At 44.3% G+C, this 18,351-nt stretch overlaps 1 pseudogene; it reads left to right on the top strand.

Annotated features, from left to right (window-relative positions):
* The first annotated feature begins 9,431 nt into the window (after positions 1-9,431).
* On the top strand, positions 9,432-13,764 carry LOC118634870 (annotated as a pseudogene).
* Positions 13,765-18,351: the final 4,587 nt, after the last annotated feature.

Here is an 18,351-nt window from a genome sequence, read left to right as displayed (position 1 = left end):
GCCAGTATGCACCCCTACTGTGTGACTGGTGTGATTGCACTGGCTAAATGAAGGTAGTTAGCCACTAACTAGGGGCAGTGAGAAATTCTAGTTGCCCAGGTTCATGTCTCTGTCTCCAGATTGTAATCTCTCTGACAAAATCTTAGGCCCCCCCCCCCCCCCCCCCAGTGCCTGGCACTCACTATATGCTCAGTAGATGAAAGAATGACTTAAAATAGCTCAGCTGGTGTGGCTCAGTGGATTGAGTGTGTCCCAGTTTGATCCCCAGTCAGGGTACATGCCAGGGTTGTGGGCTGGATCGCCAGCACTGGGTGTACAGGAGGCAGCTGATGGATGGTTTTCTCACGTTTCCATTTCTCGCCCTTCCTCTCTAAAGAAAAAAAAAAAAAAAATCAATAAAAACATTAAAAAAAAGAAATAATAACGATTTATATGAATTCAATTATTCATTCATCAAGTATTTACTGTGTATCGGGGTCAGGCCCTGTGCTGGGTGCTGGTAATAATAGATCAGAGGACAACCCCTCTCAGCCCTCACGGGGTTTGTGGCACAAGGAGTCGAAACTCCAGAGAGGGTCAGAGGAGACAGTAAATGTGGATTCACCCGGAGCTCTAGACAGGCTTCCCAACCTGTCGGTGGGACCTACAGAACCCAAACCAAGGAGTCTTGGGAAAAATGGCTTAGATTCCAGGGGGTCTCTCACATCCCCACCCCCTTCCCATGCAGTGAATTGCGAAGCTCTCCTTGGGTGTGAAAAGATGAAGAAAACCGGGCGTCCGCCTTGACAGCTGCTCACAGTCGGAGGCCCGACGCGCACAGATTGTAATCTGCATCCTCACTGTTCCTGGAGAAGGAAAATGAACACCGAAAGGAAGAAAAGCACACCGCTCCTGCAGCTCCTGCAGACGGTGGTTTCCCCGGAGAGGGAGGCGAGAACTGTAAATCAGGTGATGGCGCGCCTCCTGCTGGACACAAGACAGTTCTGCAACTAACTGACAATCTGCTGAGCCAGGTGGGAAGAAGGGAGCTCAGACCCCAAGTCTGAACAATGTTCCTCCTAACTGCAGAAAGCTAATTCCCAAGAGGAAAAATCTAGCAAGGCTGATCCAGGGCTCCCATTTTCCCTACCTTCCGGGGGGGATCAGGAATGGGTAAGTGGCAAAGAAAACGCCCATCTGTAACCAGGGCCTTGGCTACCCACTCTGTGCACCAACCCACTACCCTTTTGGTGCCTCAATTTCCACCTTGGGCTAGCCCTGGGGAAAAAGTATACGTCCTCTCTTTTTCTGAAAACACAAGGACTCTGGGCCACTCAGAAGGCCTATATCTAGCTAACTGGCATCTTCCTACCCCAAGACCATATAATTTGAGGATTTTCTAAAAAGAAAGACTTTAACGCCCCCAACTAATCTTTTCCAAACAGCGATAATTATCAATTTCAAACAGAAACTCAGAGGCATGTGAGCCTTTGTCAAGCTTTTCATTTCAATAGATCTACTAATTAAAAGCTGTAATTTAACAAATACTGACTTAACCATCTCACTTTGAAATCAAACATAAACCTACCACTAAAATGTTGGACTAGATAAAACTAATGAATGCAGGCGCAATTCAGACCCCTGCTGGGCCCATGCTGGCCCGCTTCCAGCAATGGGCCTGCCATCTCTGATTAGCAGCAATAGTTTTCCAAACCATTTGGAGCAAACTCACTACAGGGAAGATAAGTGAGCAATTTGTGAAGCTAAGTGTTTTTTTGGACCCAGTCCCTTTGCTGATGGAGCGGGATGGAATATTTATTCTTTCCTTGCCCTCATTCATTGTCACTTGGTCAATTTCATTTTCTTCCTGACAGCCCACTCTGGCCCCTGGGGAAGAATGTTGTTTCTAAAGTAATAAGCAGGAAGGAAACTGAAAAGGAGAACTAGCAATGAAACCAGGTGATGCTCACTTCATATGGCATCCTAAGTGGTTAATGAAACAGTAAATTATGAAAGCAAGGTTGCTTCCCACCTAGAACACCCCTCCCTAAGCTGGGAATGGGCATCTGTGCCAGGCTAAAAATAGCTTCCTGTTCTGGAACCTCCAGGGCAGCCCAAGCTCTCACTAGTTAGTTGCCTGTGTGTGCCAGGCACTGGGGCTCTAGAAGAGTTCTATCACTGAACATTCTCCTAATCCCCAGAGACCATCCTGAATACTTCACTATTATAAATAATTGATATTTATTCAGAATACTATAGAATTGAGAGAGCTTCTATTTCAGTGTAGCTGCTTTAAAATATATTTTTTTTATTGACTAGAGAGGGCATGAAACATCGATTTTTATTGTTCCACTTATTTATGCATTTATTGGTTGTTTCTTGTATGTGCCCTGACCGGGGATTGAACCTGAAACCCTGGTGTATCAGGGTGATGCTCTAACCAAGTGAGCTATTTGGCGAGGGCCTCAGTATAGTTTCTTACACAAGAAAACAGGTTTAAATTGTTTCAATGTGGCATTGAATGTAATCCACTGTCAAGTAGAAACTGAAAGAAAAACAAAAACAAAAACTGGAAACAAAACCCACCAAGAAAAAAACTGCCAAACACTTTAAATTATCCACTTACTCCTTAGTCATTGCTTGGCATCCCACATACCCTTGGAAAGAGACAATACAAGGGAAACCGTTTCAAAGGATACAGTAAAGCTGCTCTTTTTGATATTACAGGGCAGGAAGTAGTCTCCTCTATTGTGTCCTCAGACTTTTCATTGAACTCTTATCAGTTATCTTCTTCAGGACTGAAGTCATGTTGAAGAATTTCAGTTTGCTCTTCCCTCTTCTCATCTTGTACAGCATCACTACAGTCAGAAACTGACTCCATATCGACACCTGTTTCTTGAACACTGTCATCGATGCTACTGTGTTCATTGAAAGCAAGATCTCACTATTTGAACTTACTGTAAAAGTTATCATTTTCTGTCCAGCCGTTGTGGCTCATGCACCAAGAGGTCACCGGTTCGATTCCCAGTCAAGGCACATGCCCAGATTGTGGGCCTGATCCCCAGTGGGAGGCATGCAGGAGGTGGCCAGTCGATGTTCTCTCTCATCAATGTTTCTATCTCTCTCTCCCTCTCCCTTTCTCTCTCTAAAATCAATAAAGAAAAAATATTTTTAATAAGTTATCATTTTCTGCCCTGGCCAGTTTGGCTCAGTGGTTGGAGCATCGGACTGCGGACCAGAGAGTCCTGGGTTTGGTTCCCGCTAGGGGCACATACCAAAAAAAAAAAAAAGTTATCATTTTCTAAGTATTCAAAGTTTTAGAAATAATAAATTAAAAATGCAGCCCTGGCCAGTTTGGCTCAGCGGTTAGAGCGTCGGCCTGCGGTCCGGAGAGACCTGGGTTCGGTTCCCGCTAAGGGCACGTACTTCGGTTGCAGTTTGTCCCCGGCCCTGGTTGGTCGTGCGGGTGGCAGCCACTCGATGTGTCCCTTCACGTCGATGTTTCTCTCTCTCTCTCTCCTTCCTTTCTCTCCCTCCCACTCTATCTGTACAAAAAAATGGAAAAATATCCTCGGGTGAGGATACAAATAAAAATAAAAATAAAAAAAAATGCAGTAAAGAAAAAAGACCATTGGCCTCTAACTTACCTCAAGTAAATTTGTAAGCAAGCACAAGGGACACTTCAGGCATGTCAGGGAAAGGCTGTGGACAGAGCTGTAACACGTGTACATCTGTCTTTTCTAATGCAAATGCCTAAGATCAGAGTGGAGCAAAGTGTTCCACTTCCAAGATACACCAGTGGAGGTCAATGAGCAAGAACAGGGCCCAGTGCCCTGGCCCTGGCCAGTGTGGCTCGGTTGGTTGAGCATTATCCTGTGTACCAGGAGGTTGCTGGTTCAATTCCGGATCAGGGGCACAAGCCCAAGTTACGGGCTGGATCCCTGGTGGGGGCTGTGCAGGAGGCAGCCATTGCATGTGCTCTCACACGGACATTTCTCTTTAAAAATCAATAAAGTATTCTTTTTTTTTTAATCCTCACCTGAGGACATTTTTTTTTTTGCATTTATCTTGAGACAGAGCGTGAGGGAGAGAGGGAGGAAGCGAGAGAAACATTGATGCGAGAGAGACACATTGAGTGGTTGCCACTCACATGACCCCAACTGGGGCCAGGGACAAACTGCAACTGAGGTACGTGCCCTTAGCAGGAACCGAACCCGGGCCTCTCTGGTCTACGGGCCGACGCTCTAACCACTGAGCCAAATCGGCCAGGGCAATAAACTATTCTTAAAAAAGAAAGGAAAAAAGAACAGGGCCCAGCTCATCACTGGTTAGAGAAGCTTAAGGGTTGGTCTTCAAAGGCAGCTGTGACCCTGTGCATTTCACTGTGAGCTGTGGGTGTTCTGTCTGAATGTTTGTCATATTTGTCATATGCTGCTTGGCTGCCTAGCTGTGAAGACTAGGGGGAAACATCCCCTCTTACATTCAATTCCTAGAATAGAATCAGGTGATAAATATACAACAAACAAATCTAATTATGTAATGCAGCAATTTTCAACATTTTGCATCTCACGTCACACATAAACTAATTACTAAAATTCCGCAGCACACGACCTGACCAAAAAAAAGAAAAGAATAGGTATAATTTTGATTCACTCACATCTGATGGCTATCATTGTGCTGGCTGTTGTCATATTTTTATTTGACAATCTCAGGGAAAAGAGGTCAGGTATCGCACATTTTAAAAATTCTTGTGGCACACCAGTGTAGGAAAGGATGTCTGCCCATATTCAAGAGCAAGAATGTGCCCTGGCTGGTTTTGCTCAGTGGTTAGAGTGTCGGCCCACGGACCAGAGTCCTGGGTTCGGTTCCCGCTAAGGGCACGTACCTCAGTTGCAGTTTGTCCCGGGCCCCAGCTGGGGTCGTGTGGGTGGCAACCACTCGATGTGTCTCTCTCACATCAATGTTTCTCTCTCTTCCTCCCTTTCTCCCTCCTGCTCTATCTCAATATAAATGCAAGAATGTCCTCAGTGAGAATGTTACCCATTATGGACATTTCATGGAAGATTGACGCTTCTCACTGAGGAGGGACATAGTAAGTGCTTTGCTGAAAGAACAATTCTAGAAGGACCATTTGAAAAGAGGATGGATGGTAGATGTATATATTCCACAACACTTCATATTATAGTTGTGGTGTTTCTTAAATAAGGTCTAAGATGCTCTGAGATATCTTTTCTGGCTTTAGAATCAAAACACTTTTTCCCCTTACTACTTGTTATGTTTAATTGTAAAGCTAAGACTAAAACAAAGGGCAGCGCCAGGGTTGAAAAACAGTGTATAAACAAGCATATTTTGTTTTATTACGCTTCACTTTACTGTGTCTCCCAGATATTGTTTTTTATTTTATTCATTTATTTTAATGGAGGTAACACTGGTTACTAACATTACATGTTTCAGGTATATAACATTGTAATTTGATATCTGCATACTCTATAGCAGTGATTCTCTCTGGACCGCAGGCCAACGCTCTAACCACTGAGCAAAACCAGCCAGGGCAAGAGAGCTGGTTGTTTTTTAAATCAGACCACATTTCCTTATGCTGTTCTGGGAAACCAGGTTCTTACTTGGACCAGTAAACCTACTCAGTGCAGCTGAGGGACCATCGATATCGCCTTTATGTTAGCATCAGAAAACCCAGTGACTGTGGTATAGTAGGAAAACACTTTTAGAGTTCCAGCTGGGATGTCCGGAAGACATATTTATTTGCAGGAAAAGAGATTTTCCAACCACTGTGCTACAAGAATTTTAAAACATGCAATGCCTGACTATTTAGTTCGGGGCACTGACCTCTTTTCTCTGAGATTGTTAAATAAAAAATGACAACAGCCAACACAACACTTATACCTATTTTTTTGTCAGATTGGCAAAAAGTATATTTTTTGGTGTCTGCAGAATTTTAGTAATTAGTTTATGTGTGCCATGAGATGAAAAAGGTTAAAAATCGCTGCTCTAATCTAATTAACTCTTTTTTTTTTAAGGAAAAAACTCAACAACCTGATAGAAAAATGGGAAATTATATGAACAGTCACAAAAGAAATGAAAACGACCTCTATACATATGGAAATATGCGCATTTAATTCAAACTAAGAGAAATGCAAATGAAGACTATATGGAGAACCGACTTCTCAGCCATCAGACTGGCAAAACTGCAAGTCTCACGATGCACTCAATACACTCTGGTGGAGAGGCAGTGGGTTAGCGGCACTCCCACATATTGTGGGGGGAATGCAAAGCGGTGCACAGTGGATAAAAGGAAACTGGCAGTATCTAGAAAAATCACACACGTATATCCTCTTTAGCAATCCCATGTCCAGAAACCTATTCCAAAATACACTGGCAAAAATACTAAATTACTTATTTATTTATAGAGCTATTCATTGCAGCATTATTTATAGTGGCAAAAGACCACAAACAAACTGTCCATCAATAGGGCTGTGGATGAATAAACGATGATTCACACAGCCCTGGCTCAATGGCTCAGTTGGTTGGAGCTTCGTCCTGTACATCAAAAGGCTGTGGGTTCCATTCCAAGTCAGGACACATACCTTGGTTGCAGGTTCAGTCCCTGGTCGGAATACATACGGGAGACAACTGATCAATGTTTCTCTCTCTCTAAAATCAATGACAAAAATACACACATATCCTTGAGTGAGAATTTAAAATAATAATAAAAAATAAAAGATGATTCACACAATAAAATATCATGTACTATATCAAGGATTGAGGAAATCACTATATCCATATATAAAATGATCTTAAGATTAAATGTAAAAAGGTGCATAACAGTATTTAATAGTGTGTTTATTCTGTGTAAGGAGAAAGAAATATGATTTTATGGATATTTTGCTTTTGTTAAAAAAAAAAAAAAACTGGAAGAATAACCAATGGACTGAAACAAATCGAATATATGAAGACCCATGAGTTCAAATGGATACTTAAAATGAGAAAGCCATGACCCTCGCGCCAAAAGTTCCTAACTCATGAATCACCACTGAAGGTAACTGGACACCAACTCTTCGCTCTGAAAATTAGAATTTAAGAGAAATAATTAAGCATTTACTCCTGCTCTAACTATATTTTAAGATATACAAATACAAATAGCCTTAGTTAATGGATTTTTTTTTTTACAAAATTCCAGTTAAAAAAAATATAGACAAAAATGATAGAAATCACCATATTATAACCTCCAAATAGATAACTCATTCTGGAAAGATCATCAATGACTGACAGGTTAACAGGAAACTTGACAATGTTACTACCTGAACTATTCAATCTTAGCATTGGTAAAGGTAGAACAGACAGTGTGAGCCTTTTGATACGATAAAATAGAAGTACTCAGAACATAATTATGAAGTATTCTTGCCAAAAATAGTTGAAAATGAGTTTAATGAAGCTTTCAGAAACAAATTAAACAATACCAAGAGGAAGGAAACAGACAAATCCTGGATGTAGGGCATTCCACAGGAGGACAGACTAGGATTCTTCTCAAATCAACAGCATGTGAAAGAAGAGTTGGGGGAGGAGGGAGTGATTTAGATTAAGAGACTCAGGACACATAAAACCAGGTATCATGTCATGTGGGTACCTTATCTGAAGTTATTTCAAACACAGCAAATATAAAACAAAACATTTATAAGTGAGGACATTTAAATTGACTGGATGTTAAAGAACTGTCAATTTTAGTAAAATCACAACAGCACTGTAATTATGTGAGGCAATGTCCATATTCTTTAGCGATGTCTGTAGGATTGATATAACACAATCTTTGGAATTTGCTTTAAAATACCGCAGTGGGAAAAAACCCAAATTCATATCAACACAAAAGGGAATAAACAAACTGTGGTATAGTTGCACAGAGGGCCATTATAGTGCAATTAATATGAATGAACTCCAACAATATACATTATATTAGTAATATAATATAAAGTGAAAAAGTTCCAAACAGTTACACTTAATGTAATGCACACAATAAGATATACTTAACACAATATATTTGCTATAAAATTTAAAATAACAAAAAAAGCCCAGCTGGTGTGGCTCAGTGGACTGAGCGGTGTCCCCGAGGTACATGTCCTTAGTGGAAACTGAACCCGGGTCTCTCTGGACTGCAGGCCGACACTCCAACTGCTGAGCCAAACCGGCCAGGGCTTAATTTTTTTTTTTTTATCTTCACCTGAGGGCATTTTTTTCCATTTTTTGTTCAGATAGAGTGGGAGGAAGAGAGAGAGAAACATGATGTGAAAGGGACACATCGAGTGGTTGCCACCCGCATGACCAACCAGGGCCAGGGACAAACTGCAACCGAGGTACATGCCCTTAGCAGGAACCGAACCTGGGTCTCTCTGGACTGCAGGCCAACGCTCTAACTGCTGAGCAAAACCGGCCAGAGCCATATTATCTCCTTTTAAACTGTCAAGGTGTGAATAACTGAGGACCACCACAAACTCATAATACATAGCTTTTTTGCTAATTAGTTCCAGGTTAGTCTTAGGGGAAAATACTGTTTTCCTCCATTTTGGTTAAGAATACCAATTAAAAAAAATAGTAATAGCTCTAGAACTCTTCACCTCTTTATTTCACTAAACTACAGGATTAAGGAAATCTCAAGCATTTACTTCAAACCACCACAAAGCAGGTATCAACCACCAACACGCACATTTTAATCCTCACAGTCCAAACGTTCTACCCCACAGTACAGTGTAGGTATTTGGTCTTTTACAATACAATTTTCACTGGACATGACAAACACTGCAAATGAGTAACAGAAAACATTTTTGTCCTCACCCCTCAAAACAAAATTATATATAGATCTTAACTTCGACTTCTGAACATAAACACCAAAGCCTAAAAATCTCACAACAATTTAAGCAAAAAACCCCCACAACACCAAGAGGGAAAAAAAGTAACTTTTCCACCTGAGGGTACAAAGGGAAAAGTTTTAAAACGGGGGGGGGGGGAGGCGGGGTAAAATTAATAACTGGAACATATATGAGTAGAAACTAAAACAAAACACATTAAAAATAGCCCGGCAATCCATGTTCTCTCTCACTGATGTTTCTTTTTCTTTAAAAAAAATTCTTTTTCCTTTACTGATTTCAGAGAGAGGAAAGGAGAGGGAAAGAGAGAGAGAAACATCAATGCGGGAGAACATGGCTTGGCGCCTCCTGCACGCCCCCCACTGGGGATCTGGCCCACAACCTGGGCATGTGCCCTGACCGGGAATCGAACCAGCCACCTCTTGGTGCAGGGTCGCTGCTCAGCCACTGAATCACACAGGCCGGACTCTTATCGACATTTCTCTCTCTCTCCTTTCCTTTCTCTAAAATCAATAAAGAAAAAATAATTTGAAAATAAATAAGGAGCAAGGGGACTCAGTCGCAGCCCCTACAATAGCCATGGCCGATCAAATCAACGAGGTCAAGGTACACGGGTAACACAAAGCTCAGCATCCAGTTCAGCGGCTTCCGGGCGAGGCGGGCGCGTGGCCGCCGAGGATGCGGCAGCGGAGGTGCGCGCCCCACGGGCCGGTCGTTGCGGGCCCCCCGCCTCAGGCGGGGCCGGGGCCGCCACGTGGGAGGAAAGGAGGGGTCCGCTTCGGCAGTCGGAGGAGCGGCCAGCAGGCCCGAGACAACGCGGGTCGCCCGCCAGGCGTGCCTCACACGCCGGGGCAGCGGGGGCGGGCGCAGCGCTCCCGAGCGCCGCGCGGTGCCCGGCCCCAGGTCCCGAGGCCGCAGGGCTTCGCGGAGAACCTGGGCACGTTGCAGAGCCTGCTGACCCAGCTCCGCGCTCACGCTGAAGATCGCCCCGCGCAAGGACACGCTGCGACCGTGGCCGCCCCACCTGCCACCCGTTACCTGCAGGCACATCTACGGGGCGGACGGCGCCACCAGCCCGGGCGTGTTCCCGCTGGAGGGCGGCACGTCCGTCCCGCTGCACGACCACCGGGCATGCGCAGCCCGCTCAGGTGCGCCGCGCCGTGCGCATCAGCGGCGCCGACACGCTGCAGGCGGGCGGCGGCCACGGCAGGGGCCCCACCGCGAGGGCCGCAGTTCGAGCGGCCCCTGCAGGCCCGGGGGCGGGACACCGTGAGGACGAGTTTGCCGCGCACGCGGGCCGAGCACGCCGAGGCCAGCGGCCGCTGCGTCCTCACGCCGCACCGGGACCACCTGCACCACATCCACGCTGTGGACCGCCCGCCGCCTTCCTGGACACCCAGGCCCCGCCCTCCGACCCCCCAGGCCGCCTGGGCATCGGATCCGCTGGAGTGGGCCGTGGCCGCTTCCACGGGAACCTGGGGAAGCGCGGGCGACGGGACGGCCGCCTCCCCGCACGGTCATGGGGGCGGGGGCGGCGGGGAGCATACTTTGTTTTGTGCCTCTGTCACTGCCACCAGGGTTCTGATTTGGGGAAAGGGGTAGGGAGCAATGGACTCTGTGAAGCGCTTCCATCCTACAGACATAATGAAAATATTCTTCCCTCTGTTCCCCATTCTGTACAAAATACTCTGAAAGGTTTCTCTTCCAACCTCGCCTCCACCTGGGGTAAATAGGGTTTGTTTTCCACTTCTGTCCTTATGCCTGGTTACTCCTTCTTATACTTTTAACCTACCGTGCTTGACCCTGTGGTTTGAATTGTTTTTAGTTCAAGTCATTGATTTAAAACTAGGTTTAAAGAGATGAACCACTGTCTAAAATGAGCTGTCCTGCCTGATTAATTCGTTGTGAAAATTAAGTAATTTTTCCAGAGTTGGGGGATCATCCCCAAAACATAACTGTGCATGTAGAGGAGGGCCAGATGTTTTCTCCCCTTCCCCAGTAGCCACATCTGGTTTACCCCCACAGCATCTACTAAGAAATTCACATCTGTGGATCTCAGTAACAATAGGTCACATAGAGCTTATCTTCCTCATGAGTCTCCAGATCTGTGAGTTGAGCAGATTTCATGATGCAGATTCACCGTTAATGCATAAACAATATTATCCTCAAGTGACATCATAGTACAAGAGGTGATAGGGTAATTATGTATTTTCTAACCAGAAGATTCCGAGGCACTGAATCAGTGTGCTTCCAAACAATTGAATGTAAAACACCATAGCCAGCTGTTGCATTCCATGTCCCTATTTACTTCCAGTATTTTCTTGCAAAAGTAGAGAAAAATGTTGAATGTTTCACATGGTCTCAGCCCTCATGTTCCAGAGGGCTGGTGGTTTGGTTATATGCACCTTTCACAGACACCAAAGAAGTATTATCAGTCAGCCCCCTGAATCAGAGAGGGCTGTCCACACTTCGATTTTTGTCAGTCTCATAGGAACGAATTCAGATGAGTGACCCTGATTGTGTTGTGATAAAGCCAATTTATTAAAGCAAGCAAATTTAAAGAAGCGAGGCAAGCAAGTCTATCTGGTGTAACGCATGCAGATGGGCTCTTAGCTAATCTGAAGAGTGAGTTGGGTGGGGGTTCAAGGCATGATATACTCTCTTCTCTGTAAGATTTTTTCTTTTTTTTGTTTTAAATCCTCACCCGAGGACATTTTTGCATTTATCTTGAGGTAGAGCAGGAAGAAGAGAGGGAGGAAGAGAGAGAGAGAGGAACATCGATGTGAGAGAGACACATTGGCTGCCTCCTGCACAATCCCAAACACGGCTAGGGACGGACGGCAACCAAGGTACATGTCCTTGGCAACCAAGGTACATGCACTTGACCAGAATTGAACCCGAGACTATTTGGTCTGAGAGTCGACGTTGTAACCAGTGAGCCAAAACAACCAGGGTGATGTGCTTTTTAAACAGTGAGTTTTAGAAGTTGTATTTGGAGGGTGAATCAGTGCAGTGTAAATAAATAAACATCTTTTGTAAGGAGAGGGTCAATCCGATTGGCATGTTTGTTTTTTAAACAACTCTAAGCCATGCCAGCATTATATGAAAAAGTGGATGAAAGCAAATGTTCCCAGATTGGGGTGGAGAAAATAGAGCAATAAAATAAAGTCTGGCTTACAACCTCGGTTATGCTCAGCAGTGAAATCTTGGCAGGGTGCTGTCCGTCCGCAGGGTCAGTGCTGAGGGTGATTTGATGCAAACCCATCCTTGGACTTTGTAGTTTGCGTGAAACACCACAAATGCAAGGAGCTCTCCTGCGCTGGAGACTTACATTTATGTGCAGTGTCACTGTGATGGCTCCAAGCTCAGTAACATAAGAGGATGGTGGTGACACACCAGCCCCACCCCTATTATTGCCCTCAGCTGCCTTTACTATGACTTCCCCTTTTCTGCTCTAACACACTCAGCCCTTTGCTGCTCCGGCCTGAGACTGATTTTCCACACTGAATGGTGTGTGCGATATACCCAGACCTCACAGGGCGTGTGTGTGTTTGTTTCTTCATCACAGGTGGGGCCTGGCCCCCATCTCTTTAAATGGGATTGGACTTCCATCATTTTCTGAGCTGTGTGTATGTTGTACCTCTGAGTCTGTATAGGGGACAGTTCATGTTTGTTTAACCTAAAAAAGCTGCCAGCCTTGCCTAGTTTCTATAAAGGTTGAGCTGTTTCCTGGTGCAAATCCGGGAGCTGCCTCTCGTCCTGACAGCTTATTTTTTGAGAAACTTGACTCTGGATGTTTTGAATCCCAAAAGCCTTTAACATCATGTGTAGTTATTTTTGTGGGTATCTAGTTACGTTTGCTTTTTCCTCAAGATGGACCCCGTTCCCAGCCATAGTATATTTTCCTAACACCTCCACCAGAGACAACGATGGGAAAAAATTAAGAACTGACTGCTCAGTTTATTGCTCCTCCAGCTTTGCCCTAAATCCCCACTTGCCAGGGAAAGATGTATCCAGTTACATTGGATGCAATGAAAGCACCATCTGGCTGTGTTTTTGTTTTTGTTGTTGTTAATTCTCATGCTAGGATATTTTTTTCCACTGATATTTAGAGAGTGGAAAGTAGAAGGGAGGGAGGCTGGGGAGAGAGAGGGAGAAACAACCATGTGACAAATACACATTGATTGGTTGCCTCCCACATGCACCCCAACTGGGGCCCCAGATCAAACTTGCAACCCAGGTATGTGCATTTGACTGGGTATCGAACCCAAGACCCATTGGTTCGTGGGCCAGTGCTCTAACCACTAAGCTCACTGCTCAGGGTGTGGCTGTTCTATTTTTTTTTTTATCCTCACCCGAGGATATTTTTCCATTTTTTGTACAGATAGAGTGGGAGGGAGAGAGAGGAAGGGAGAGAGAGAGAGAAACATCGACGTGAATGGACACATCGAGTGGCTGCCACCCGCACGACCAGCCAGGGCCGGGGACAAACTGCAACCGAAGTACGTGCCTTTAGCGGGAACCGAACCTGGAGTGAGGACTGAGGGAACACTTTAGTATCTCAGGTCATTTTTTCAGCAGAGGGTGGACAGCACCTCCCTGTATTAAAGTGTCACCCCTGGGATTTCTGACTAAACATCCCATTCTAAGATGAGAACACAGAGGTTTTTCCTGGGTAGGAGGGGTCAGGATATTAGAACATGTGTGATGTTCAGGGCAGCATCACTGATATGGTAATAGAAGCAGATCACATCTTGGTATCACCACAGTGAAGAGATGGATCACCATGGTAATTGGTCCCCCTCCTTCTGTGTTTTGTAGGCCAGAAGTACCCCAGCTCCTTACCTGGAAGGGCCAGAATGGTGTAGTCCTCGGGGTAGCAAGTGGCAAAGCAACCGACTTGGTACCATGAGCCCCATGTCCTTTGGGCAATAACATCACTACTAATCATAATGGTATGTAAGATTGGGACAAGTTGTGCAGGGATTACCAGGCAAACATGGACACCTGGGGATGGGCCTTAAAAAGGGAATGTCTGTAGACAAACAAGGTCACTACATAATTCTGAAGGAATCAATTCAACAAGAAGATAGAACTCGGGTAAACATATATGCATCCAGTATAGAAGCACCTAAATATATTTTTTACATTTCTTGGAGGATTTTAAGGGAGAAATTGACAGCAATATAGTCACACTAGGGGACTTTAACACCACACTGACTTCAATGAAGAGATCTTCCAGACGAAAAATGAACAAGGAAACCGTGACCCTAAATGGCACACTAGATCAGATAAACTCAATGGACATTTCACCCCATAGCTGTAGAGGTACATCCTTCTCAAGTGTACATGGGAAAGTGTCAAAGATACACCACATGTTAGGACACAAACTAAGTCTACAACTTTCAAGAAGGTTGATATCATATCAAATGTCTTCTCTGATCACAATGCCATGAAATTAGAAATCAACTAAATAAAAACACCCAAGACCTTCAAGCACGTGGAGGCTAAAGTCGATGTTATTAAACAATGAATAGGTTACAAATCAGATCAAGGAAGAAATGAAAATTTCCTGGAAAAAAATGAAAATGAACATTCACCAACCCCTATTGTGCATACTACCGAAAGCAACCTATAGAGATTCAATGCCATAGCCATTAAAACACCAATGACATTTTTCACGGATCTAGAACAAATACCCCACAATGATATATAGAACCCAAAAAGACCCCAAATAGCTGCAGCGAGCGTGAGAAAGAACTGAGTAGGAGGGGGTCACAAAACTGGGTATCAAATGATACCACAAAGCCATTGTGATCAAAACAACTTGGGACTGGCACAAGAACAGGCATGTAGCTCAATGGAACAAAGCAGAGACCCAATAAATTGACGCAAGCCATTGCCCTCAATCAATATTCAATAAAGGAGGCAAGAAGCTACAATAAAGTAAAGACAATCTCTTCAATAAATGCTTGTGGGAAAGTAGGACCGACCATACAAAAGCATGAAACTGGACCACCAACGGACACAGTACACAACAATAGACTCAAAATGGAGAAAGACTGAAATGTGCATCATGAAAGCACAAAAACCCCAGAAGAAACCATAGACAGCAAAATTCTAGACATGTTGGGTAGCAGAATTTTCACCAGTACACTGCCAAGGGCAAGAGAAACAAAGGAAAAATAAACAGATGGCACTACATCAAAATTAAAACCTTTTACACAAAAACAACAACAAAATCAATAAAATGAAAAGGGATTCCACTGTATGGGAGAACATAATTGCGAATAATACCTCTGTTGGACAGCTCGTCCTGTGGCCCTGCCTGCTGCTCCCCCATGAGGGACATGCTCTGGGAACATAAATGTCACCTCAGGGCAGCTTCTCAGCCCCTCACCTGGAGCCTCCAGCCCTCCTCGTGGCACCTGCTCTGTCCCCGCAGAGCAATGGCTCGTTCCTCTCACGTGCTGTTTGCATGCTGTGCCCCCCTTCCCTGCGCTGGGAGCTCCTGGAGGGCAGGGCCCTGTTGGGTTTGTTTTCAGCAGGGACCCAGTTTGAGTGCCCAGGGCACCGTTGCTGAGGGAACAGATAAGCAGGTCCATCCACCACAGACTAGCTCAGTTAGAGCCCCACCGACTGTCAGTTTAGATGGACTAGATGGAGAACTACGTAAGTTCATCCTGTGATTTGAACCTCTCGTGGGTGTACTACCTTATGCTGAGTTACTGAGTCACCTGCCACATTTCCGTAGCTTGTCACTATTATTTTCTCACAAGGTGGTGCTCTGCAGGTGTTCAGATTGCAGAGATGCACCCTTCACATGGGCATTCAGGAACCCTGAGTTCTTCTATCATGTGCCTTCTTTATCCCCAGGACATCACCCCCATGTGCTTCCACCAGCCTGAGGGGACAGAACACAGAGACACGCACGCTGGGGGGGCTGTCAACAGGTCTGCGGTGGCATGCACCCATCCCTGTCGTCTTCCATTGGCCACGACAGCTCATAGGGCCACAAGGGTGCTGGGAATGCCATCCAGCTGTGCCCCAAGTCAGGAGAATGAATTTTGATGGACAATGAAAGTCCTCTGACACGGGAGTAACTCATCTAGAATGACTGTGTTGTTCACGTCTCTACTGAGCATCTGCCGTGTGCCGAGCACCATGCTATGTGGGAGACGGAGATCTGATTGTGCAGCATCTTGGCCTGGGACAAGCTCCTGATCTAAAGAAGAAGGTGAGACATGGCATGAAGTACCCTGCATTTTAAGGAAAAAGAATAAGGTGAATGTGCTCTGACAGTTCAATGAATGATTCTACATGTGGAAGCCACCTGGAGCTCACAGCAGTCGAACTTCACTTTTGGAGATGACCAAGATGTGGTTGGGAGAAGATGCCAGCAGGAACTCCAGAAGCAGGTCAGTTATGTACAATCCAGAGAATCCTGGGTTTGGTTCCCACTAAGGGCAGGTACCTCATTGTAGTTTGTCCCCGGTGCCAGTTGGAGTCATGTGGGTGGCAGCCACTTGATGTGTCTCTCTCACGTCGATGTTTTTCTCTCTCTCTTCCTCCCTCTCTTTCTCTTGCTTTATCTGAGGATAAATGCAAACATGTCCTCGGGTGAGGATAAAAAAAAGCAAGAAGGTCCTAGGTCTCAAGTATCTTCAATAATTGTCAGTATAATTTATGATTATTATTCTTGCTTCTTGAAAGGATGCTTTTCTCACTATTTGTGATTTAGCTCTAAAAAGTTTATTTTGTGAGTTTCTTAAGGTATTTAGTTAATTTAAAATCTTCTTTGTCTTCACCTGGCTGTGCAGAGCTGTGTGCTCTGAGAATGGCCCGTGTTGCACAGATCAGAGGGCAGGGTTGCATGGACCGGACAGTTTGCACATGTGTTGACACTCTCTTCCTGGAGGACACTCTGGCTGTATGTATAAAAGTGAAAAGTGGCCCTGGCCAGTTTGGCTCAGCGGTTGGAGCGTCCGCCTGCGGTCTGGAGAGACCCGGGTTCGGTTCCCACTAGGGGCACGTACCTCGGTTGCAGTTTGTCCCCGGCCCTGGTTGGTCGTGCGGGTGGCGGCCACTAGATGTGTCCCTTTCACATCGATGTTTCTCTCTCTCTCTCTTCCTCTCTCTCCTTCCCACTCTGTACAAAATGTCCTCGGGTGAGGATTAAAAAAAAAAAAGTGAAAAGTGTGAATCCCTTTGAATATACCTAGAAATATATCCAAAAATATATGTACAAAGATAGTTATTGATTTGTTGTCTGTAATAGGAAAAAATCCAAATACCCATCATCACAATATTGATTAAAATGTGTATGTAAGATCATAAAATGCAATAGCATGCAGCCATTTACAAATGATGAAAATATTGACTTAGAGTATGTTCCCCAGCATATGGAGTGAATAAAAAAAATTTAATAAAAAAACAAAATTAAAAGAATTTTGACCAAAATATGAATAAATTCTGGGGTGATTTTAACTATCTTTACATTTTATACTTAAATGTATTAAAGAAAATTCAATAAATTCCAAACAGTAGAAATTAAAGCTCATTAAATGCAAGTTCAACATAGAAGTTAACACAACAGATGTCATAATAAAAAGTAGGCAAAACTGGCACATATAAAAAGAAGCTGTGGACAAACTTATTAATAAGTATAACTGCAAACGCCTAAATAAAACATTAGCATATCGACTTCATTAGGTGATACTGGCACACGCGTGTGGGTTCATACTAGGAAAGCTCCCAGAAGTGACGTGCGCTCCCTGTGCTCACTGTAGCATTATGTGCAATAGCCAAGGTGTGGAAGTACCTAGGTGTCCATCAAAGATGAATGGATGAAGAAGATGGGTACATACATACAATGGGATATTAATCAACCATAAAAAAGAATGAAATGTTGCCATTGGGTGGATCTAGAGGATATTAAACTCAGTGAAGTAAGTGAGGCAGAGAAAGACAAATACTATATGGTTTCACTTATGTGTGGAATCTAAAGACAATACAAAACAAAACAAAAACAGACTCATAGAAACAGAGACCAAAGAAGTGGTTACCAGAAGGGAGGGGCTGGGCGCTGGGTGAAAAAGGGGAAAGGAAATATAGTCAATGATATTGTGTTAAGTTAGCATGGTGACAGATGATTCTAAGATTAGTGGGATGGTCACATTGTAAGTATAAAATTGTCAAATCACTATATTGTACACCTGAAACTAATATAACCAATATAATATTGCATATCAATTATACTAATATAAAAAGTAAGTTAATAAAAAGAAATTTCTACCCGTATGGTGTGGCTCAGTGGTTGAGCGTCAACCCATGCACCAAGAGGTCACCGGTTCAATTCCTGGTTAGGGCACATGCCTAGGTTGTGCGCCTGATTCCCAGTGGGGAGCATGCAGGAGACGGCCAATCGATATTCTTTCTCATCAATGTTTCTATCTGTCTTTCCCTCTCTCTTCCTCTCTCTCTAAAATCAATAAAGAAA

This window comes from Molossus molossus, unplaced genomic scaffold, assembly GCF_014108415.1.
Source record: "Molossus molossus isolate mMolMol1 unplaced genomic scaffold, mMolMol1.p scaffold_m16_p_19, whole genome shotgun sequence".
Taxonomy (NCBI): Eukaryota; Metazoa; Chordata; class Mammalia; order Chiroptera; family Molossidae; genus Molossus; species Molossus molossus.
This window is presented reverse-complemented; position numbering and strand designations above follow the sequence as displayed.